Here is a 27,164-nt window from a genome sequence, read left to right on the forward strand (position 1 = left end):
GAAATTTGTATAAGCATTATAAAGAATCTTAATATTTGCTGCCAAAGCATTAATGTAGCCAAAAAAAGTAAATTCAACATTTGCTTTTGTGAATTTTTGGAATTCAATATTTTTTTTATTTAAACCTTAACCAGATTCCTTAATGGAAAGCTAGGTTGTTGCTAAGAAAGAATATAACTCTATGGATTCTAATGGAATGGAATAAAGACATATGGGAAGATTCAGATGATTCAAATGACTCACATTCTCCTGGATCCACAACTTCACTGACTCTCCATTGCTAACCTCCTCCTCTGCACAATGAAGATATTTCTGCCTTGTTTTAAGACCCTTTAAAACAAAACAAAAACCTACCTGAGACTGTTACCTGGCAAGAGGAATCCAATCCTGATGTCCACCCTCAAAATGTCATCTTGCTAGACTTACAGAGTCAAATCCCAGTATGAGCTTCGTGTGAGGGAGGGAGCACTTTATAAACCAAATTAAGAAAAGGTTTTCACAGCAATATACATAATTGCAAGATTTTTCAAATCGGTTAGCTGCAGATCTGTGGAATACACGTGGTTCTGGGAACATAAAGGGGAGAGGTGCAGTTTCAGATATGATCAATTTGCTGATATGGATGCAGCTATCAGACATTCTAAATTCAAAGTGTTAACACAAAGGTCTGAAAGTAATTGATTGTTAACAATTTCTTGACTGAAAAGTGGACCAGTGTGTGACTTTGCTAAATAAAACGAAAATGCCAGATTCCTTCATGTTATGTGGAGAGGTAGAAATGTTAGAATGGATGTATTACGTGTGACTTTCTCTGCCAGCACTCAACTATTGCCTGCAGGAAGCCACAGAAAATATTTTCATTAAAAAGACGTTGAGAAATACCACAAAGAATGAAACACCAGTATCTTAAAAGTACTGTGGTGTTTGTTCTCTTTAAGCAAGATAGATGGATAATGACATTCCCACTGAAAAGGATTCTTAAGAACAATTAGAAGAGTTTAACTTAGGAGATAAAGTGTGGTGAGTCACAGTAATAACTAGCAGGAACATTTGGACATGTCTAGTTGATCAAGGAGTCTCTAGGATAAAGATAGACAGTCAGACATTGAACTGTTAATCTTTACCTCTTCCCCAAATAAACATAAATAAATAAACAAAAAGCTTTCTCTAGTAAATGGAAACCTTATTCAAACCATCAAGATAGTCATAATTTTTAATTTAATTTTCTGATGTAAGTCAATCACAGAATAAAAATGCAAAAAAAGAATTTTGATTTCAATTCTGATGTGGACTGAACAAACTCCTAAATAATACATGGGCCAAAGAAGAAATCTCAAAAGAAGTTAAAAATACTTGAGGCAAATTTAAGTGAATTACAAGCTGTCAAAATTTGTGGGATGCAGCAAAAGTAGTGTTTACAGGGAAATGTATAGCATTGAATGCATATATTAGAAAAGAAGAAGGTTCTCAAATCAATAACCTAACTTTGCACTTCAAGAAGCTATAAAACAAAATAACAATGTAAGCCTAAAGCAAGCAGAAGAAGAGAAATAGTAATTAGGCCAGAAATAAATTAAATTGAAAACCAGGGAATCAATAGAAAAAAAATCAATGACATCAAAGTAGTTTCTTTGAAAAGATAAGTGAGATTTGAAATAATCTAGCCAGCCTAACAAAGAATAATAATAATTTTTAAAAAAGAAGACAAAAGTTACTAAAATCATAAATGAAAAAGGGATTATCACCATGTATCCTTTTGATATTAAAAGTATAATAAGGCTAAGTTATGAAATCTTTATGGCCATAAATTTGATAACTTAGTGGAAAGGGACCAATTCCCTGATAAACACACACAAAAAAGCCAGAAACTCCCAAAACTCACCTAAGGAGAAATGCATAATTTGAAAAGGCCTATATCTATTGAAAAACTGAGTCAATAATTAATAACTTCCAAAAGAGAAAACATCAGGTACAGATAGTTTTCCTGATGAGTTTTATCAAACATATAAAGAAGAAGTTATACCAATTCTCTATAATTTTACCCAGAAAATGGAAGCAGAGAACCACTGTCCAACTTGTTCAATTAGGTCAGCATAAACCTAATACCAAGTGAGATAAAGACATTATAAGAAAGGAAAACTGCAAAACAAAATTTCTCAAAAAAAATCGAGGCAAAAATCCTCAAAAAAATATTAACAAATCAAGTCCAATAATGTGTGAAGATTATACTCTACCCCTAGTGGGATTTATTTAAGGCATATAAGACTGGTTTCAACATTCGAAAATCAATTAATGTGATCCACAATGGCTTAAAAATCATCTTAATTGATGCCAAAAAATTATTCTACAAAACCCAACACCCACAGTAATAAAAACACTCCGCAAAGTACACATGGAAAGGAAGTTCCTTAATTTTGGATTTGACAATGAGTTTGTAGATACAACACCAAAAGAATATTCCATTTGAAAAAATTGATATTTTGAATGTACTAAAATTGAAAACCGCTTTTTGAAATACACAAAGAGCCTCTCTAGAAGACAGCATCGACATTTTTGTATAAAAACAAACAAACAGACAAACAAAAAACAAAACCCAAACCATATTCTTAGTTTGTGCTCCTTGATATTTACCAAAATGAGTTGAAAATTTCTGTCACCACAAAACGCTACACATCAGTATCTTTAGAAACTTTATTCATGACTGAAAAAATCGGAAGATTTCCTTCAATAGATGAATAATTAAACAAATTATATGTCCACATAATACAATATTATTATAAAATACAATGAAATGAACTTTCCAGCCATGAAACGCGTGGAAGAACCGTAAATGCATATTGCTAAGTGAAAGAAGAGAGTCTAAACAGTCTACATGCTATATCATTCCAATTATATAAAAAATACAAAAGTAAACCTAAAAAGACAGTGAGATCAATGACTACCAAGGGTTTAGCATAGTGGGAGAGAGGAAGACTAGGGGGAAACTCAAAGGATTTTTAAACCAGTGAAACTATTTTGTACAATAGTGTAATGGTGGGTACATGACACGAATCATTTGTTAAAACTCATATTACATTACAACACAAAGAGTAAGCCCCAATGTAAACTAGAGCCTTTGGTTAATAATAATGTGTCAGTGTTGATTCATCAATTGTATAGATGTACTACACTAATGTGTTCAAAGGAAGTATATGGGAACTCTGCATTCCATTCAATTTTTCTTTTAGGTTTCTAAAACTGCTCTAAAAAATAAAGTTTATTAATTTAAAAAAGTATCAAGCACAAAAAGACAGGAGATAGATTTAGTTTAAATTGCTATATAAGAAGCCCCACTCATGTGTGGAATTTGAGAAACAAAACAAATGAATAAAGGGGGAAAAAGGGAGACAAACCAAAAAATAGACTCTTAACTATAGAAAACAGATGGTTAGCAGAGGGGAGGTAGGTGGGGGGATGGGTGAAATAGATGAAGGGGATTAAAAGTACACTTATCTTGGGGCATCGGGATGGCTCAGTGGGTTAAGCTTCTGACTTTGGCTCAGGTCATGATCTTGTGGTTCCTGATTTCTAGTCCCGCCTCTGGCTCTGTGCTGACAGCTCCCAGCCTGGGGTCTACTTTGGATTCTGTGTCTCTCTTTTTCCCAGTCCCTTCCCCACTCCTACTCTATTTCTCAAAAATAAATAAAAATTTAAAAAAAAAGATTACACTGATCTTGATGAGTACTGAGTATTGTATAGAATTGTCAAATCATATATAGAATTGTCAAATCACTATATTGTACACCTGAAACTAACATAATACTATAAATTAACTATATTGGAGTTAAAATAAAATAAAATTATAATTAAAAAATAAGATAGTCATTACATTCATGAAATAAATTTGACTCAGCTATGTAAAAAAACAAAAACAAAAGAAGCCGGTCTAAAAAGTCTACATAGTATATGACTGTATTCATAGGACTTTCTGGAAGTTAAGACTTATAGAGATAGCAAAGAATGCCAGGGCTTTGGGTGATTGTGGGAAAGATGAGTAGGTGAAGCACAAGAGATTTTTTAGGCTGGTGAAACTGTTCTCCATGATATTGTAACCGTGAAATATGACATTATACATTTGTTAGACTCATGGAAATTTATAGCACAAAGAGTGAAACTTAACGTATGCAAATTTAAAAGAATCATTTAGGAGTTCAGGGAATCCCAGTAAAGAATATAGACTTTGACAAGAGAATTTAACTGTATTACAAATGTATGAAACACCTCACTGAAGTAGGTGGAAGAAAGGTGCTGACCTCAGTAATCTTAGAAATGAATTGAGTCTGTAAGTTAAAAGCAAAGGGAACTGAACATACGCACTTTGCTCTAGCTGATAACGTATCCCAAGGGCATATGGGTTAATGATTTTGATACCACTATGTAAGTAGACTGGAACTGAAAACTTAAGCAATGTGAGCCAGCATTCTTAACTTTCCCAGTGAGAGTTTACAGATAAGCAAGAGAATAGAATGATCCATGATTTAATGGGTTTAAGTTGAAGACATGAGTGTGAACTCATGTTATTTTAATATAGACACAGATGGGAAATTTAGATGTTTATAGATATGTGTATATACATAAGTTCATATACACATACGAGAGGGTCTGAATGAAACAATACCCGTGTAGCATTGAGCATACCTATCACAAAAGTTGGGTAAACAAATAAGACCCTCACAAGATACTCCCCAGTGTTTATCTTTAGTTTATATCAAGGTTTCAATATTTATTCAAGTAAAGTCTAGGAAATGCCCCTTATGGGAGGTATTCCATACAAATTTATTTCAAAGAATAAGTTTTGAATCATGGTACTGAAATTAGACCACACATCAATAAATAATAATAATAATAATAATAATAATAATAATAATAATAATAGAATTTCTAGAGGTAATAAGGCTCAATAATTTTATGTGCCAAGCACTGTGTTACTCGCAACAAGAATTAGAGTGAAAAGCAAAAAAAAATCTTACCCTTATCTAGTTTAAAATAACTTGTCTCTAGAGGAGATAAGAATACACACATATAAAAAAAATACAGTAAAGTGGTAAGTTAATAGTCTTAAGGAAATACAGTAAAAACACTATGGAAGAACAAAATAGATATAAATTATCTTCAGAAAAAGGAATCAAAGCAGTCTTCATTAACAGTATTACTTTATCTGGAATTTGATGGAGCAGTTAAGAATGAGTAATATCAAGCTTGAAAATTTATTTTCCATCTTGAACGTGCTTACATCATCATTTTTATTGTGTTACATATTACATTAAAAGCCTTCTTTGTCAGAACAAAATTAACGTATCAAGGTGTTTTGTTTTTGATTTATGACACGATTCATTGTGTAACATTTAAAATTTGCAAACCAAGCTACCCCAAACTTAGTGGCCAAAAAAATACCTTTCATTTACTTCAGTATTCTGTTGATTGGTTCTGTGCTTCTGACCTGACCAGCATCTTGGGTGCTGGGCTGTGCTGTCTCACGTATTCATGGTCAGCTGGTAAATGGCTGGTATTTGAATGATATAGGGTGACCTCACTGTGTCCAGTGACTGGCAAGACTATGAGTCAAGGCATCTTAATTCTCTTCCATCTGGTCTCTTATCCACACCTGTAGGCTAGTTTGACATTATTCACATGATAGTTTTAAGAGCGTGGGCAATGAAAGAGGGTGGTGCCATTGCACAAGTATTTTGTATGCCACTGCTTACATCACAATTGCTAATATCTCATTGACCAAAGCAAGTCACATGGACAGGTCAGAATTTAAGGGGTGGAGAAATAGACCTCACCTCTAGATAGGAAAAACTGTCACACTGCAAAGGACATGAACATAGGGATAGGAAGATTTTGTGCCATTTTTGCAATGTCATCACACATGATTTCTTAGAAAATAATTACTGAATAGAATATTGCAAAGTTGGACCTGTATGTGGTTTATACGCTAACATTTACTCTTGAAAATATAACAAAAGGACACTGAGACTTTTAGAGATATCATGAAAAATAATTATGGCAAATCTCTATAATAAATGGGATAACATGCTGTTTGTGAAAAAATTACTTGATCATGATTAAATTCACCTTATATATATCACCTTATATCTTATATGTATAAAATATGTATAAAGTATAAAAACACCAAAGTTAAAGGCAAACAAGATAATTAATACATTAATAATACATTCACTCACTTAAATCTTGTTGACCCTTCTCTATGTGTCTATGTTCATGTATTGTCAAAGTGCTTAGTTAAGTTTGACTCGTGGTATGGAAATTCTAGAAAGCCTTCTGCTCACTGTATTGTGTTGTAATTTGAGATCTAGAATCTTTTTTTAGTTTTTATTTAAATTCCAGTTAACATACAGTGTAATATATTAGTTTCAGGTGTACAACATAGAGCGATTCAACACTTCCATGCAAACCCAGTGCTAATCACAGGAAGTGGCCTCCTTAATCCCCATCACGGATTTAACCCATCCCACCACCCACCTCCCCTCTGGTAACCCTCAGTTTGTTCTCTATAATTAAGAGTGTGTTTCTTGGTTTGCCTCTCTCTCATATATGTATGTATATGTATGTATATATGAGAGAGACACACATATACATTTCATATATATCATATATATCTTATATGTTTATAGCAGCATTATCTACAATAGCCAAATTATGGAAACAGCCCAACTGTCCATCAACTGATGAATGGATAAAGAAGATGTAATTGGATTGTTTCCATAATTTGGCTATTGTAGTTATAATGCTGCTATAAAAATTGGGGTGCATGTATTCCTTTGAATTTGTGTTTTTGTATTCCTTGGGCAAATACTTAGTGGGGCAATTGCTGGATCATAGGGTAGTTCTATTTTTAACTTTTTGTGGAAGCCCCATGTGGTTTTTCACAGTGGCATTCCCACCAACAGTGCACAAGGATTCCTTTGTCTCCGCATTGTCACCAATACCTGCTGTTTCTTGTGTTGTTGATTTTAGCCATTCTGTAGGTATAAGGTGGTTTTGAATTTTATTTCCCTGACGATAAGTGATGGTAAGCATCTTTTTATATGTCTGTTAGCCATCTGTATGTCTTTGGGAAAATGTCTGTTCATGCCTTTTGCCTATTTTAATTGGATTATTCATTTTTGGGGTGTTGAATAAGTTCTTTATATATTTTGGATACTAACTATTTATCAGATACGTCATTTGCAAATATCTTCTCCCATATCTGTACGTTGTCTTTTACTTTTGTTGGTTGTTTCCTTCATTGTGCAGAAATTTTTTATCCCAATGAAGTCCCAATAGTTTATATTTGCTTTTGTTTCCCATGCCTCAAGAGAGATATCTAGAAGGAGGTTGCTATAGCTGATGTCAAAGAGTTTACTATCTGTGTTCTCCTCTATGATTTTTATGACTCAGGTCTCACATTTAGGTCTTTAATACATTTGTAATTTATTTTTGTGTATGGTGTAAGAAAGTGGTCCAGTTTCATTGTTTGGCATGTTTCATGTCCCAACATGATTTGTTGAAGAGACTGTCTTTTTCCCATTGGATATTCTTTTCTCTTTGTCAAAGATTAATTGACACCTATAGTTGTGGGTCATTTCTAGGTTTTTTAGTCTGTTCCATTGATCTATGTGTCTATTTATGTACCAGTACCTACTATTTTGATAACTACAGCTTTGTAATATAACTTGAAGTCTGGAATTGTGATGCCTCCAGCTTTGCTTTTCTTTTTTAAGAGTGCTTCAACTATTTGAGGTCTTCTGTAGTTCCATATGAATTTTAGGATTGTTTATTCTAGCTCTGTGAAAAATTTCTGTTGGTATTTTGATAGGATTGCATTAAATGTTTTGATTGATTTGGGTAGTATGGACATTTTAACAATATCTATTCTTCCAATCCGTGTGGGCTCCAGAATCTTGACTCTTAGCATCAGGTCTAATGTCAGCATTTCATAGTCCATCTAGAGGATTTTTTAAATTCATACTAGATGAAAGTACACAGGATTGGTTGGAGGTGATAGAACCTAATCTATTACAACTTTTAGTTCATAATATACCTATATATGACAAAACCCAGGTATGTAATATGTTCTAGTAAGCATCTCTAATTCTTCCTGCTGAAGTTTGGCTGTGGGGATAGTGTCTCCTGTTCAGTCTGAATTCACTTACTGGTGTTCTGTATTGCTCTCAACCCAATCAGTTGCTCTTGAATGTATTTATCTGAAAGATCATTCTTACTTGATGTTATTCTTTCTTTCTTTCTTTCTTTCTTTCTTTCTTTCTTTCTTTCTTTCTTTCTTTCTTTCTTGTCTTTGCACTCAAAGTATGTTCTTCCTTTCTTTCTCTCATGTCTTTGCACTCATTCAAAGTATGTTCTATAAAAATTGGGTATTGATCATTTGCAGGCTATGAAAGGGTCTATTTCCTTCCAATGTGTTATGTAAAATGTTGCTGGTGGCCATATATCTCAGTGTTCTACAAACTTTTGAACACACTCCTTTTTAGCAAAAAAGTTTCTAAGACATGTGTATTTCTTCATTTTTAAATTGTATATGTATATTCTGTTATTAGCTAATATCCCTAGGAACACTATAAACTTGGAGTGTAGTTCAATAATTATGATTTTAGATATAAATTCCTTTTCCCCATAATCTTCTTGATTATTTTGTATGTTTTGGCTTGTTTCTTGGCATCATTATTGTTGCCACCATGCAAAAAGAGGGTTGGATTAGGTACAGGAAAGTGAATATGTTGCCATTTTTTCATTTTTATTTATTTTATTTTATTTTATTTTATTTTATTTTACTTTATTTTTTAACATTTTTAAAATTTTACTTTTTGAGAGACAGCGAAAGACAGAGCATGAGCAGGGGACAGGCAGAGAGAGAGGGAGACACAGAATCTGAAGTAGGTTCCAGGCTCTAGGCTGTCAGCACAGAGCCCAATGCAGGGCTCAAACTCACAAGCTGTGAGATCATGACCTGATCCGAAGTTGGACACTCAAGCAATTGAGCCACCCAGGTACCCCCATCTTTTCGTTTTTAATACTTGGAACAATCGTTTCTTCCCATAAAATTTTCAAGCCACATGTTTATTTTTTAGGATCACTTCAATTAGAATCATTCTGATAATTTTGGAAAATTTATGACATTTAAAAAAATCTTTGTAGAAATAGCAACTCCTACTCAACACTTGAGTTAAATTTATAAATGAAAGCAATTATTATCAGCACTAATTTTTGAACACCTACCATACGTCTAACATATTTTATCTTGTTCTTGTCTAAGCTCAATCCTATGTAGCAAGAATTAGTCATACTTTTGCAAACAAAGAAATAGAACTTGAGAATAGATGATACACTTAACAAAGCATGCAAGCTAGTAAAGTCATACTGTAGCAGAGCTGGAATTTGGATCTGGACCTCTCTGAATAAGGAAATCGCTGTTTTTTACATTATACTGACAATTATTTGTGTAAAGTCTTTTAACAATATTACTGTAGACAGCTTCATTCCCAGATATAGTTAGAAACATGTGAGACATTAGGGGCTACAGGAAAAAAAAAATAACAACAGCCTGAAGAGGCACTATCTAAGGAGGAGTTGGACAAATAAATATGTACAATAAATGTAATACAGTAAACAATTATAAAGAGATAAGTCCTAAGTAAAATGAAGCCACTCAAGATTGGTGTTTAATCCAATAAAGAATTAAAAAATAGTGCAGTGAATATGGGCAACAAAGCATTCCAAGAAGATGGAAAGACACATGAATTAGAATTAGGGCTGTGAGTGTACTATGTAGAATTTATCTACTTCAAGTATTTCAGTAGGACTCTAATGGGGGTTTCAAGGTGAAGAGAAGCAAAAGATAAGGTTGGAAAGAATAGAGGCCAGTTCATAAAGAACCTTCTATGGGATACTAAGATTATGTGATCTTATCTTAAATTGTCCTGAAAGCCATTGAAAGATTTTAAGTAAGAAGTTACTTCATCAGATTATTTCTTTTAGAAGGATCACTGTGTACAGTAATGTGAAGATTGTATCAGAGCAGAAAAACAAGTTAGGAGATATTTTAGAAACCCCAGCTAGATGTCTTCTATGGCAGGGGAATGATTTCTGAAGAATGAATAAAATGGAATAAATCAAGGAGATAGAATATTTTTAAAAAATGAACCCTATATAAATATTTTTAAAAACAAGGATATAGATAGAACCAGAGAATATAGGGAAAGAGTAATATTTGATTAAATTTTATGATGGGAAATATTACACTTGAAGTGTCTAAAAGATATTTAAATGTAGAACAATATTTAAAGGAATGAATGAATAAATGAATGAATGAATGAATGAATGAACAAGATACCTAATAAGCAGTCAGACGTATATGCCAGGATTCTATAGAATGTTCTAAGCTTCAAAAACTTTTGGTGTTATTAACTTATTGGTGGCATTTCAATTAATTAGAGTAGGAGAAATTATCAAGGGAAATTATTGAGTACTTACTATGTGTCAGGTACTATTTTAACCACTATATATATATGTATGTATGTGTATATATATATATATATATATATATATATATATATATACATATATATGTATATATATCTAGCTTTCCCTCTTCCTCTCCTCTGTCTCTCTCTCTCTGTCTCTCTCTCTCTCAATATATATATTGAAATATATATATGTATATAAATATATATTTCCTCATTTAATTCTATGCCAAACCCTATAATTTCATAGATGGAAAAACAGAAAAATGAAGCTGATACTTATATAGACAAAAGCCACTGAAATAGTTCTTTGTCTCTTTTCATAACTGAGTAAATTTAAATTCTGGATATAATGAACATACTATCATGGATCATTTGACCTGGGCTTAGCTTCTTGGAGGACTTACAATCTTCTGATGAAATAATCAATTTATAGGAGTTGTGACACTGGAAAAATATTTTAACCTGGAAGTTACTGTTAATGGTCAGTATGCTGATTTTTATTTGTTTTACTGTATTTTATTATTGATAATAAGATTTTGTTCACAAATTCTATAAATATATTCTGCCTGTTGAGATATAGAAATGCATAGATAGTTGAATAAATTTCAACATGATATACAGAGAGTTGTTTTTACTACCATTGTTATAACCTCTAAGGATCTATGGGGATAATTTCTGTCATTTGATATTTGGTTCACTGAACATATATAATTACAAAATTAATGGGTAAGAGGAAGAGAAAGCAAGGGGCAAAGATTGCCACTAGAAGCCAACTCAAGAGCAGTAGATGTCACAACTGATGGGTATAAAGTTAGAAAATAAAAACAACAGAAGAGCAGACTCGAGCCCCACAAATGAGTCTTCTCTCAAAGTAGAATTACCCCATGATAATGGAAAAGAAAATGCTGTAGTCCCATGGTTCTCATCTAGGGGGACATTGCCCCACAGGGGACAGATGTCAATGTGTGGAAACATTTCTGATGGTCATGAACAAGGCAATGGGGTACAACTACTATTTACTGGGTAGAGTCCACAGATGAGGGCAAACATCCTACGGTACACAGGACAGCTCCCACAACAAATAATTTTTCCATCCCAACTGTCAAGAGCTCTGCTATTGAGAAACCCTTTATAGTCCAAAGATACAATTCAAAAATAATTTGAGTAACTGTTCTGTCAAAATAAATGATGTCATCAAGATTTTTTAGGCAAAAAATATAGTTGCTTTTGAAATTTTGTCTTAATCCCTTGTGTTATATACACCACCCCCCACACATAGATCATTAGAAATTAATAGAAATGAAACCATCAGATGATACACTAATGGTGAAGATAGTTTCTGCCTGCAACAAAAACTATTTTATTATTTTGTTAAATCAGAATTTTTAAGTGAGTTTAGAAAATAACTTTGAAGACGATGATGTCAGGAACTATTTATATCTTCTTTTATTCAGAACTAAAATGACTACAAAGGACTGCAATTCAATAAGTACAGTGGTATGTGTATGAGAAATAATTACAGTACAACTTACTTGTTGTAAGTCAGTAAAGTAATTATATTCCGAAAGTTTCTTTGTTGTTTTTCTTCCGAGTCCAGCTATTTATTTCCACTCAGAAAGAAACTTCTCTCTGTTCCCCCGTGCCGTATCTCAAAAAACAAAAACATTGCAGGACACCAGCCCCAAATGATGGTTTCCTTTTTAAACTTTTAAAAAATGCTTTTTGAAAATAGTGTGTTTCTTTTACTTGTTTAATCGGCGTGTTTCTTTGCAGTCTGCAAATAATGGGGAAATGAGCAGAAGGATAATTGTTTTTTGTGCGTGGTTATTGAATTATTGTAATTATTAATTACAAATAAAATCACACTATTAATTATTGAAGCATCTGTTCCTGGGTTGGCAGTTTTAGGCTGAGGGAACTATTGCTGCCAGGAGGAGGTCCATGTTGAAGTATAAGTGCACGTGCCTCTTCAGGCAGGACCATTGTGGTATAATAATGAAATAGTCCAGGTGCCAAGATGGGGAGGGGCAGCCTGGGAACAATATTCAGACAACAAAACTGTATTGTTTCTAATATTTAAGCTCCTTTAAAAAAAGTAAAACTACAGAGATTAGACTGCTTTAAATATATTCTTTTTTAAAAGTTTATTTATTTATTTTGAGAGAAAGAGAGCATGTGAGTTGGGGGAGGGGGCAGAGAGAGAGAAGGAGAATCCAAAGGAGGCTCTGCACTGTCAGTGCTCCAATGTGGAGCTAAAACTCACCGACTGTGAGATCATGACCTGAGCTGAAATCCAGAGCCTGACACTTAATTTACTGAGCCACCCAGGTGCCCCTAAATATAGTCTTAACTTTAAAAAGAGACTGAGCTATGATCATATTAAAACACTGAGTATTCTTGTTATGTATGGATGTTCTACATATGTAAATATGTATGTATGTATGTATCTATCATCATCATCTATTGTATATCTATCTGTCCGTCCATCTATCCATCCATCCATCCATCCATCCATCCATCCATCTATATATTTTTGCTTTTAAGCACACAAATGAGAAACTGCAATTACTTCCATTTTTTTTCTTAAACTCTGGAAACTACAGAACTTTTTTTTTAATAGCTCTGCTTTTTACTTGGTTTACATGCCGTTGGAGTTATAAGGGATGAAGGGAGTTTTATGTGACTAGAGAAACAAAGAATCACCTGTTTTGTTTGTGCTAGTAAGAAAAAATATCTGAAATGACTTACGTAGAAAAAATAAACAAAATTACTGTCTTTTCAAGTGATATATTTCTTTTAAATAAAACTTACCTCTATTTTCTAAAGTAGTGATAATGAAGAATCACTTCCTTTGTGATTAAAATATATAGAAATTTTACATAATCTATACCAAAAATTTTTGTTGCTTTTTGGATCCGTTGAAGTCAAATCACCTACTGATGAAATTGTTGTAGATGCTCCAAATACTTGAGTTTAAGTCTATCTATTCACTGTTTTACAAAATGAAAAACAGAATGGGAAGCCAGAGGAACAAGCTTTATTTGTTCAGAATGTATGTTTAATTTCATATTTATGTTCATAAGAAGGGATGCTTGCAATGAGGAACCATAGAACTTCAAAATTTGAAGGAACAAGCATTTAGGGAATAGATTGCCTTTTGTGGCTAAACGTTGGGGAGAGTTGGATATTCACTTCAGTTATCCTTTTGGTCTCTTCCAAGACCAAGGCTATGTTCTAGAGCTTTGAGGAACATGACAGTAACCTTTGACAAAATACATATTAACTGTAACATCCCTGTGGCAACTGTAATCATATTTCTCTTTCCAAGATAACTAAAATTCTAAGATACATATTAAAACTCAAAGAAGCTAAAATAAATTCTTATAATAAAAGTTCATGCTTTCTGAGTATTATATGTAAGTGATGAATCACTAAATTCTACTCTTAGAACTAGTATTACACTATATGTTAACTAACTAGAATTTTAAATAAAAACTTGAAACAAACAAAAAAGTATGTACTCTGTTCAATTTTTTATTAAGTAGGATGAATTTTGACTAAAAAAATGAGTAGCTTGTTTAGGTCAGTGAGAAGATGATTTTTCTGCCAAGAAACCAGTAGTGTTCTACTTTTCTAGAGCTTTTCTACATCATTCCTCCCATTATTTCTTTTTCTTTTCATTGTTTTTAACATGTATTCATTTTTATGAGAAAAAGAGAGAGAGAGGGCATGAGCCGCGAGCAGAGAGGAGGCAGAGAGAGAAGGAGACACAGATTCTGAAACAGGCTCCAGGCTCTGAGCTGTCAGTACAGAGCCCAATGCAGGGCTTGAACCCATGAAGAAGCCCTTGAACCCAGGGCTTGAACCCATGAGATCGTGACCTGAGCCGAAGTTGGTTGCTTAACTGATTGAGCCACCCAGACGCCCTCCCATTATTTCCTTTATAAATTTATGTATGTATGTATGTATGTATGTATGTATGTATTTTTATTTTAGAAAGAGAGAGAGCACAAGTGGGTGAGAGGGGCAGAGAGAGACAGAGAGAGAGAGAGAGAGAGAGAGAGAGAGAGAGAGAGAGAGAGAAAGAGAGAAAGAGAGAGAGAATCTTAAGCAGGCTCCACACTCAGCATGTAGCCTGATGCAGGGCTTGATAGTTTAACCCTAGGATCATGACCTGAGCCAAAATCAAGATTCAGATGCTTAGTTGACAGAGCCACCCAGGTACCACTGTAGAAAGCCTTTATGTGAGTTTTATTCGTATCATTAAAGCAGAGTCCCCCATATAACTTTGGCCTAAGTTGTCTTCAATGTAATTGCATTACCATTTATGTAGAAATGGTAGATGGAGTCACACTTCATTTATGACTCTATTTATAGAGTTAAAAAGGGCACTTGTAAATACAAAACCTTAACTTCATGATCTGCATGAAGTTATCTGATAAACATATCTTGTTGTATTTGAACCATCCAGTTTCGTTTGTTGTTTATGGATAAAATGGTGACAAAATAGATTTCACCAAGGACAGATATTGCCTCAAGAAGAATTTAGCTATCATGAGTCAGAAGACTTACTTTATGAACTATCTGTAGAATTTCCATTTCCAAAGGTACATTACACAAATCTCCAAGGTTGCATGCACTCCAAGGCACATTAGTAAATATCTGCAAGGTTTCCATTTTCCTGACAGAAACAATTACAAATGTCATGCAAGAATAATTTCACACAGAGAGTTGAGGCAGCTATCAGAATTCTCTTAGGTAACAGTTGCAAATGTTTATGCTAATATTGTTTAGCTTTTTCACTTTTAACTTAAAAAAATCAGGTTCTGAATTCAATGCATTTCTTTTGTTGTCAGCGTAGTTCTAAAAAAGAGAACGAACATTTAAAAAAAAAAGGTTGGAAGCAAGCTTATGTTCAATTCAAAACTATATGTTTTAAAACAAAATACTGCAGTATGTTTTCACCAGGGAACTCTTGTATTCCCTGTTTCATTTCAGTAATGAAGAGAACTGCCATCTGGCCATTTCAAATGTATGGCGTTTGTGCTTCTATATATAAATGACAGCATATGGAAAGGGAGGCTTGCAATTGAGTGCATATTCCTAGAAATACTTAGGGATTTATTCCTCTCAGAATGTGTACTATCTGCCTCATCTAACACATTACTTCTAACTTCTAAAAAAAATAAGGAAAATACGAAGTCCTTTCTATCTATCAAAAACATCTCAATATTTAAGAGTATACTTTAAAAATTTTAGCTTACTTGATTGTTTTTTTTTAAATAACTACATTTGTGTGTATTTTTCAGCCTTTCCTGCCCAAGACCTGCTGACACTAAACTTAAAGCTTTAAAGGTATTAAGAGAGAAGCATAAAGAGAATAGCAGATGGAAGTTTTCAACAGAGTCATGAAAGGCAGAGACACAGGAGCAGAAAGGAATTTAGCAGGGTAAAGGAAGCTACAATTAAAACATAGGCAGAAAGGAGAGGAGAGGAGTGACCATTTACCTTGCCGAAACCTAAAAACCCAAACCAAACAACAACAAAAAACCTGACCTTCGAACTGATAGGCAGCATAAAGTAAAAACTAGGAGAATACACTGAAGCATTGGAGCAGTGAGCTCCCCTTCCAACTCCACATACACGTGCTGTATGTATACAGGTCAAACAGCAGAAGCTTATTCTTCAGAGAAATCGAATGGGAAGGAGAGACTCGGAAAGCCTAAATGACCAGATCTTGCCTCTCTGCCCAGATGTACAACACGTATCCTTCCTACTCTGCCAAACTCCTTGGCTCAATAAGCACGTTTTTTTGAAAAGCACTGTGAAAACAGATATAATGTAAGAAACAGAAGAAAAAAATGGAAACTTTCAGTGTAATATGAAGAGACATTACATTCATTAAAAAAGCAATGTTGGGGCACCTGGGTGCTCAGTCAGTTAAGCATTCCAAATTGGATCAGGTCATAATCTCATGATTTGTGAGATCAAATCCTGCGTTGGTTTCTATGCTGACAGCGTGAAGCTTGCTTGGGATTCTCTTTGTCTCTTTCTGCCCCTTCCTCATGTTCTCTGTCTCTCAAAATAAATAAATAAACTTAAATAAACAAACAATGTCAAAAGATGTACAAAAGGGCCTGTAATAGTAATAGAAACAAACTCTTTGAAATTAAAAACATGATAGCTATTGGGGAACCTGGGTGGCTCCATCAGTTGAGCACCTGACTTCAGCCCAGGTAATGATCTCACGGTTTGTGAGTTCCAGCCCCACATCAGGCTCGTTCCTGCTAGCATAGAGCCCACTTCAGATCTTCTGTCCCCCTCTCTCTCTGCCCCTGCCCTGCTTGTGCTCTCTGCCTCTCAAAAATAAATAAATCTTCAAAATATATATTAAAAATATATGATAGCTATTTTTAAAATGTATATTAAAAACTTAGAAAATACAGTAAAAATAAACACAGAAAGAGAAACAAAAAGTAAAGGAAAATTATCAGAAAAAAATTATTCATAACATCAATCTGGAGGATCCAACATTTCTCTTCAAGCAGTTTAAGACAGAGAAAGCCAAGGAAATATTAGGGAAACATTTTTTAAACAAAATAATATAATATTTTAGATTATTTCTGAACAAAGAGATTTCTAGTATTTATCAGATGCCCAGGAGAGTGAATAGAGATGTACAAATTCAAAGCATTCTGTAATTAAGAAAATAATAGTTAACAATCAAGAGAAAGAAAATTAAAATCAAAATTTACAAATATATAGTAATGAAAATCAGAATAGTATTAACCTTTTTTCTGACAACACTGAAAGCCAGAAGCTATTAGAATAATATCTTCAAGGAAATGACTTTCAGCCTAGAATTTCATTTCTTTTTTTTAATGTTTATTTATTTTTGAGAGAAACAGAGACAGAATGCAAGTGGGTTAGGGGCAGAGAGAGAGGGAGACACAGAATCCGAAGCAGGCTCGACAGCTCAGAGTCCGATGTGGGGCTCGAATTCACGAGCTGTGAGATCATGACCGGAGCCAAAGTTGGATGCTTAACCCACTGAGCCACTCAGGAGCCCCTAGAATTTCATTTCTATCCAGACTAGCAATCTGGTATGAGGACAGTGTGACAGAAAAAAACTAGAAAAACAATCATTTCCTTATACTTCATCCTCAGGGAAACTGCTGAAGATTGTCAGGCCAACACTGAGAGTTAGGGCTTTATTCTGGCTCTCACCATTGCTACTGTGCAAAGCTTTGACGTGATGATTTCCCCTTCTCAATCCAGCTACTTAATTTCTCATTCTGCACTGATATCTATTGTAAAATGCCTGGACTTCATAGGCAAATTGGATTTAGAGAGGCTGTGTCCCCAGGATTGTTTAGGAAAGTGCCTGATTAACAATCTGGGGAAATCCTTCCCCTTTAGCAGGTGTCATGTAGAGTCATACGTATTCACAGTGGATATGCATCAAACTTTTAATGAAGTGTATTCCAGTAGCCACTAACATAATCAAAGTACCCTTACCCTGATTCCATGATCACCAGAAAGATTTCAGATAAAAATGTATCTTTGTCCGTGACCTTGCAAAAGCACTGATAGTGCGGTCTGCATTATAATACTATATTTTTGATAAGTTAATACGGTGGAATACTTGTTCACAAACATATACATGAATAAAAAGAAACTCTCATGAGCCACAGATAATTTTCCAACTATTATTTTATTTTCTGGACTTTTATTTTTCAGTTCCTCAAATGAATAATTTAAACTCACTGGAGCTACATTTTTTTTAATCATCCACTCTTCATTAACTCCACAGAACATGTTAAGGCACAGTATATTAATCTGAGCAGGATTCTTTTAAAGATCTAAGTGAGCTTGTTGAGCTTGTAGCTTGTAGATCCGCTGTATATAAATCATTAAAAATAATTTATATCCAGTCGATCCTTATTGTATCAGCACAATAGGCCCAACACTATTCAGTTTTATTTTTACAGTGTAGGTTAGATCCTATCAAAAGCAACCTTTACTATGAATCTAACTTTCTGAGATTTACTTGAATAGGTTTTTGTCCAAAGCTTGAGAAGAGGCCCAGACACTGTATGTGTTATATAGTCAAAATTTGGGGAAATTTTGCAAAAGTAAAATATTTTAACAGCTATCTGATGAGAGAATTTTTTTTTCTTTCCAACAAAAGGTGTCTCTGTCAAAGTAGCCTGGATGTCTGGTGGTGATACAGAGGCCTGAGCATTCTTGTCTAGTGATCTAGACGAGAAGTTGAGCTGAATATCCATCTGGTTTGCAGTGCCTTCTTTGTATAGATAAATTATTGGTAACTGGCTATTCTGAAGTAGAAATGGCTTCCAGAAATACTCTTACTTCCCAACTCATGCAGCAACATGACAGGAAGACCGTGGAGCAGACACTAGGCTATGGAGATAGTGGGGAAGGAACAAAGTTGGAAATGTACAAATCCACACGATGGTCTGTAGAAAATTCTTCCAAAGGTCATATACCATATAAAAATTTGATAGTGGTTATCCTATATTTGACAAAACCAGTCATGTTTACCCTGTGAAAATGATGAATTTGAAAAAAAAAAACCCTAAATCATTGATAATACAAAAAGTGATAAACTGTGTCAGAATAAAAACTAAATTGTTTTTCCATCTTCTCTCTGTATAACATTACAAAATAATGGTTACCTTAAGAAATAATAAAAACATATGGACCCAAACACTGAAGGAAAAATAGTATAGAAGTAAGTAAGGCAGTTAATTAAAAAAAATTCTATTATTTTTCTGAAATGTTGATAAAATATCAGATTTTAAAATGTATACTCAGATATGATTTTTTTTTCTCATTAGATACACATTTATTTTTTGGGGCACCTGGGTGGCTCAGTCAGTTAGGTGTCTGACTTCGGCTCAGGTCATGATCTCATGGCTCGTGAGTTCAAGCCCTGCATCGGACTCTGTGCTGACAGCTCAGAGCCTGGAGCCTGCTTAGGATTCTGTGTCTCCCTCTCTCTCAGCCCCTCCCGCACTCTCACTCTTTCTCTCTCAAAAATAAATAAACATTAAAAAGAAAGAAATACACTTATTTTTGTATTTAATTCTTTATTTATACTTTTGTATTCCTTTTCTTAAAGGAAGACTCCCAAATGCTTAAACTTCAGGCCCAAAAGATCTGGACCCACCTCTGCTTATAAGGTAAGTGTTATTATTATTATTATTATTATTATTATTATTATTATCGTTATGTAATAACGATATATTAACACACCAAAAGATCTGGACCCATCTCTGCTTATAAGGTAAGTGTTACTACTACTACTATTATTATTATTATTATTATTATTATTATTATGTCTAGTTTAAGAATGAGAAAACTAAAGTCTTGAACTATGATGTGCTTTCCCTCCATTTACAGAGCAAGTGAACTAGGACTCCATCCCAAGTCAGTCTAAATATATAGTCCATTCTTAACTATCACACACTAACACCTCTCAGGTTATTTGTGAGCCAATCACAATAGGTCACACCCAGGAGTGTTCTCTTGACCTCCTTGGTTTCTCCAATATTCTGTGGTACAATTCAGTCCAATTAAAAAGTTGTGGAGTATCTACTATATACCACATAATATATTGAGTATATAAAACTACTAAATAAGGTGTACAAAAATAAACAAAATTCCATTTATCCATGTTTTCTTGGAGTGGGCATTCTTATTAGGCAAAGATGAATATAAGGAGATAATATCTGTATAATATAATGAGTATCTGACAGAAATATTCACACAAAAAATGTGTTTGGAATACACTGGAGGTTCATTTGACTCCGTCGAAGTGAAGGGTTTTGGTGGGGTGGAGCTGGATCTAGTAAAAAAATGCATATAATATATGAGACATGAACAGAATATTATTATTTTTAAGCAGTTTTTAAAGATTTATTTATTTATTTTGAGAGAGACTGAGGTAGCACAAGTGGGGGAGGGGCAGAGAAATTGAGGGAGAGAGAATCCCAAGCAGGCTCCACACTGCCAGCGCAGAGCCTGATGTGCAGTTCGATTCCACAAACAGTGAGATCATGACCAGAAATGAAACAAAAAGTCAGATGCTTAACTGAATGAGCCACCCAGGTGCCCCACCTGAACTGAATTTTAAAAGGCAAATAGGAGGTGATAGTTGAAGAATAAAGGAGATGATATTACAAGCAGATGAAATATCATATTTAAGGGCACAGAGGTATGATACAGCACCTTGCACCTGAACAGCTATATGTAGTTTCACATTGCTGGAGCATAACATTTAGAGAAAATCATAGCAGAGAAGTGCCAGCTTTTTCAGTTGTATATACTTTGTTAAGAAACTCAAATTCCATCTCATACTTAAAATAAATCTGGAGTTTTAAAAAATGTTTAAAGCAGAAAGATGACTTAGTTTAAATTGTGACTAGCCCCAGTATGATGGCACAGGTGTTCATGGTGAGTTTGAGATGGACAGAAGGCCCAGTCCAGTGAGGAGGCTGTGGCAACATTTGCAGGTAAGAAGGAGAAGGTGCGAACTAAGACAAGGCAATGAGGATTGATCAAAGAGGGGGGATTGACATTAACTAAAATTGTCGGTCAGTTGAGAAGTATTTAAGATACCACGACGACTCCCGTGGTGTGATGAGTGATTGGGTGGTTGATGCCAACATCTAAGGCAGAAAAATGGGAGGAAATTCAAAAATGAAAAAGAAAATATAAATTTTGTTTTAGATTTGTTAAATGTGAATAGATTTTAAGGTAATCTATTAGAAGTGCTAAGTAGACAATTAAAGATGACATTGGATATAGTTATAGGTTTAAGTTTTTGTTATTTGGTAGCAGCTCAAAACATATTGTAGATGCATCACCAAAGCAGCACATAGAGCAAGAGAAGGCAATTTCTGAAAATACAGACCAATCATATAATAAAATATAAGGGAAACAAAAAGGGCAAACATTTAGTAAAATCATGGAAAGACTAATTCAAAAGCTGGGAATAGTCAATGTCTAGTACAAAAGAGAAGTAAAGAAGTATCAGGAGGAAAATGCATCCACTGAATCTGTATTTAGGCCATTGGTGACCACAGCTAGACTGTGTTGATGCAGTATGGTGATGGGGCCAGATTCTCAAACTGATGAATGAATGAATTAAAAGTTAAACTCTGATATGATTTCTTTCTCATTAGAAATACTTTCTCATTAGAATGAATGAATTAAAAGTATAAACTCTTAGTCTAAGAAGTTTTTTGAAAAGAGAAGAGGAACATGTTGGGTAGTAAACATGTACGTAGAGCTCAAATATTATGCACCAAGAACACAATATGTACTTGCCATGTTCCATTCTCACCCCATCTGGTATATAATCACATATGCTTTGTATTAACTAGTTCACAAAGAAACACATAGTCAGAAAAGTTTTTTATTTTTTTCTTTAATATATTAGTTAATTTAGACGCCCTCCAGAAAAACCTAACATTTTTATATCAATTTATTTCCTGCATATATATGAGCATTTTTTTTTCATTCTCACTGATTTAACAAATATGTCTTATATGCTTATTATATAGCAGGCGATAGACAATATATCAGGCAAACAATTATTTGAGCAATTATTCTTTGTTACCTGCTGTACACAAAAAAGAGTGCTAACCTCAACCCAAAAAATGTGAAGCCTTTGATGTGAAAAGACAAAGCCTGAGATAATAAATCTATGGTGGGTTTTTAAACATCAATTTTAAAAAGATATTTTTATCTTTGTATGTGTGTTTTTTCTACTGGAAAAGTTTTTCCCCCCAAACTATAGATACTAGATACATCAACTCAAGTTATGTTTTTTTTCCCCCTCTGATTTTGTCTGAGAACTTTCTGAAGTAGAACTTTTTTTTTTCCATTTCAGTTTTGGTCTTGTTCCCAGATGCTAACTTCTAAAAGTTAAACAAATCAATACAAGGCTTTACTTGAATAGTCTAACCTGAAGTCATCAGTGGGGAAATAAGTAAGATATGAGCTATCTCCTTGCCCCATGAAGAATAAATACTTTTCCACTTAGACCTGTGCTGTGTCAGTGTTCCATACATTTTATATAGAATCTGCTTAAAAATTCTTTCAGAGTGAAGCTACTGATTTCTTTATTTATAGTATAACTGAGTTTGTCCCATTCGACGTTGAAATTGACCACTCCTTTTTCTCCTCACCCTCCTCGTTTTATTTCCTCACCCCAAGAGTTTTGACCTTGAGTTCAATTTTCAAGACACTCTTGCTAGAGATTCATAGTATATCAAAAAAGAAAATAGGTTAAAAATTTTAATAGCTATCTCTGTCACAATTGAATTTCATACTATTCTATCAAGAGTTAAATGAAAAAAATAAAATTTTGATGTTCATCATAGGAAGGATAATAGTTTTACCTTCTAGTAGTCTCCTGCAGAATGTGCTTAAATGAATGCATTTGTAATATGGGGTGAAACTCCATCTGTGTTCTGCATAACTGCATCTTGGCTTTAGATGATTGCTCTGTGGGATGTGAGAAGGAATTTTGAAATGGGTAGCCTGTTTCCTGCAGATAAGTTTATGTGTCCTCCTTATCATCATGAAAAGAACTTAAAATAATAGCTACCCTATAAACAAAATGCAAAATTTTAAATCCACTCTTGATTCTAATGGCTTTCAGTCCTGGTTCAGGAGTATAACACTGCACTGTATAAATGTGTGCTGTATTAAGCTCAGGCAAATTTTGCAAAATGTTTTAAGGGCAATTTATAACTTACAGTATGTTTCCAAATATTTTCATGACTCCGACATATGCATATTAATGTTTGAATAGTTGGTGTCGACATAGATATAGCTCTTTAGAGCTGCAAAAATAATCGAGGTCAAAATATCAAATTTAAGAAGGTACATGATGTATTTTCTTGTCCAAGAGATTTCCTGACTAAAATAGTTATGTAGTTTTATTTAAAAGCAATGTGGGGTGTGTGTGGTGGGGGGGAAGAAGTAAGGGATAATAATAGATGAAGAGCCCAGAACTGATAGTCAGATCTGCCCTTAGTGCCACCACCTCTATGCCCTAACCAGTCCTGTTCAGGTATTCACCTTTATCTATTCTTACTTGCACGCTCTCAGACAGTCATACCCTGAGAAAACTTCCTTTCCTGAAAGAGTTATTGGGGCAGAATATCTGGATATGGCAGTCCCCTTGACCCCTGGTGACATGATTTTCCCTTTAGATTCCTTTCTGCCTGTTACTATTGCTGAACACTTGCTCAAAAGTCTGACTTTGAGGTCCTGACTTCCTGACTGAGATCTGTCCCCACTACAATCATGTTCTGCCCTTAGTTTCCAGGTGGGAAAATGACAAGTTAGAACCGCTTCTTTCTCGCTCCCTTAATGTTTGTTCTGCCATTGGCCTTCAGTACCTTGACCTCAAAAATTTAGAACTCCTGGGTCCCAAGAACTACAGGCCTTTTAACCAATTATTTTCTTGAATGTAAAGCCTAGTGGAGACTTTTGTTTGGTAGTAGCCATTCCAAGCAAATTCAGAGACTTCCTCCATAGAATTCCTACCAAGCAATGGGCACATTCTATCTATTTCAGCACATCAAGTGATTAAGAGTTAATTATATTTTAAGGCAACTCCTTCCTATTTTTAATAGTACCTCCTTAACACAGTGAGCATAATGGCCAGGCTATCTAGATGTACCAGTTGTTTTGTTAAATGGTCACGTTCTATGTATATTCATCTATCATCAATTTTTACATGCATCCTAACATACACATTGTTGCACAATGTGCATTATCCATCTATACTTGGGCTTCTTATATGCTTATGTTCTCAGAAACTTTGTGGATGCAGCTTTTAGGGGAAGGAAAAGAGTACTCTAAGAGAAAAAGATGAGTAGAATTTGGAAAGGAGGCGAGAGAGCTAAGCATAGCTGCAGGACCCGAAAGTCAGAGTGTATCGTGCTGGTACAGCATGGGACTATGATTGAACTGCCCAGACATAGCTCTATGGCACTGTCCATTCACCCCATAAAAGAGGTAGCTGTATGATAAAACTAAAAGCTGTGTGTCACCAGAGATCCACACAGCATTAATGAGGACTCATCTCCCAAAGAACAAGTTTGAAAAAGTGATATTATGTCATGACCTGGCCAAAGAGATTATATATTTTGAAGTCAAGGATAATTGAAAAACCATTACATGGGCAGCTCAAGTTATATATATGCCACACAACTTATTTTTTTTTTAAGATGGCAGGTCCGCACCAGTAGATGTTTCAGTAATGCCAGCTATCAGGGTGCTTCCTTCTGATGGGGAACTAAGAAGAGTAGAACAGCCCAGTTCCCTGATACAGGTAGCATTGATGCAGAGTTGTGAGCAGAAGAAATCAACCAGACAATGAAGGGTAGGCAGGACAGGCAGTAGAGCAAAAGGCAGGTGTGAATTCTTGTCCACCATACCTTCAACAACTTTTGGAATCCAAGTGAAATGAATGAAAGAAGGGCTGAAGTACTAGCTTAGGGAGATGCGAGTTACTTATCCAGCAGACTTATATACCAATTGTACGTATGCATATATGTACACACACACACACACACACACACACACACACAATTTGCGTCATACCGCTTTGCTCAAAATCTTGCAACAACTCCAGTTTCACTTAGACTAAAGCCAACGTTCTTGTGAAATCCTACATAAGTCTATCCCAATTACTTCTTTGCCTTCTTCCAGATGTTCTTCCCTCACTGATTCTGCTCCACGCCTCCTCCAAGTCTTTTCTCAAATGCTCCCTCCTCATTGAAGCCTATCTTGACTCCCTTCTTTAAAACTGCAGATGTTCTACCTGTAGCTGTCCCAGTCCTCATTATCCTATACTTTGTTGTTGTTGTTGTTGTTGTTTTACTGTGGTAGTTACCACCTTCTAAGATACTTTATTGTTGGCTCTCTGCCTCCTCCTGGATTGTTCATTCCATGAACGCACAGATCTTGGTTTACTGACATATCCAAGCCATGGTAGTGGCAGCCCTTAAAAATAAGAGTCCGGAAGCTCCACAGTGAGAGGTTGACTCCAGACAGTAGCAGATCTGGTAAGCAAAAGTTCTTCAGGAAGAGAAAAGGCAGTCAAAGGAACTTGAGGGGGTGAAATGGAGTTTGTTCAATTCTCATGCAATAAAATTTACTTGCGTATTGTGTTTACTGTTTGTCTCACCCCATTAGAATACAAGCTCCATAAAGACCAGGATTTTTTTCCTATTATTTTCACTAATACAGTTCAATACAAGAACTTTGTATTTCCAAATTGGGCCTTACTATGTGTTTATTAAATTAAAAAAATACTGTTTCACCAATAGAAATTATATTCCTAAATACTCTTGTGCTCCCATTTGTGATATTATAACCAAAAGAGATGATCTCATCCAGTTACAGTCATGTGCTAAAAAGAGGGAAAGTTTATCTCTCATTTTAGTATTGGTGGCTTTGTTAGAAGAGAACAATGAGCAAAATTAGAAAATGTTTCTCTACTGGATCTACCCAAGGTGGTATCATTGAGCAAAAATGGTGAGTACAAGAACAAGGACCTTCGTCTTGTTTTTTTCTAATTACTTACACTGTTACATATGAAGAAAGAGAAAAAAAAGAAAGGAAATCTGTCCAAGGTCATTAGAAGGGACATAATAAGCAACTAATGGGGCCCAAAAGACCCCAGTAATCCCCACATGCTACAGCCCACAACAATTCACCACAGCACATGAAAGTCCTGTTTGTCCATCTCAAAAAACTCAGAAAAAAAAAGAACTTTTGGACTTAAAATGTTAAGCTGTTAAAAAAAAAAGACTGAGTATAGGCCAGGTAGATACTCTCTTAATTTATTATTATTTTAGGGAAAGTGAACACATGCATAAAAGGGAAGCCTGACCAAGATTAAGTGCCATCTGAGGAGGACTGGGGGCAATGCTATGTGAAAAGACTACACTAGGGGCGTCTGGGTGGCTCAGTGGATTAAGCATCCGACTTTGGCTCAGGTCATGGTCTCACAGTTTGTGAGCCCCATATGGGGCTCTGTCCTGACAGCTCTGAGCCTGGAACCTGCTTGGGATTCTGTGTTTTCCTCTATCTCTCTTCCCCTCCCCCGCTTGTGCTCTGTCTCTGTCTCTCTCTCTCAAGAATAAATAAGACACTAAAAAAAAGAAGGAAAGAAAGAAAGAAAGAAAGAAAGAAAGAAAGAAAGAAAGAAAGAAAGAAATTAAAAACAAAATAGAAAAGACGACACTGATGCCAGTTCTTACAGTTATAGGGTCACATCAGCATAAAACTGAAATTCTCACCCTCTGTGGATTGGTGAGATGTAAGATGAAATGAAAGAATAAGGTGTGGGGCACCTCGTGGCTCAATCGGTTAGCGTCCAACTCTTGATCAGATGATGACCTTACAGTGCATGAATTTGAGCCCCACGCCAGGCTCTGCGCTGACAGTGTGGAGCATGCTTGAGATTCTCTCTCTCCCTCTCTCTCTCTCTGCCCTTCCTCTGCTTTACACACTCTCTCTCTTCAAATAAAAAAGCATTTTTTTTAAATGGTGCAGGCTTGGTGTGAAGTAGTGCTATATAGAAAG

Source organism: Prionailurus bengalensis, chromosome E4 (assembly GCF_016509475.1).
Source record: "Prionailurus bengalensis isolate Pbe53 chromosome E4, Fcat_Pben_1.1_paternal_pri, whole genome shotgun sequence".
In the NCBI taxonomy this organism is placed as follows: domain Eukaryota; kingdom Metazoa; phylum Chordata; class Mammalia; order Carnivora; family Felidae; genus Prionailurus; species Prionailurus bengalensis.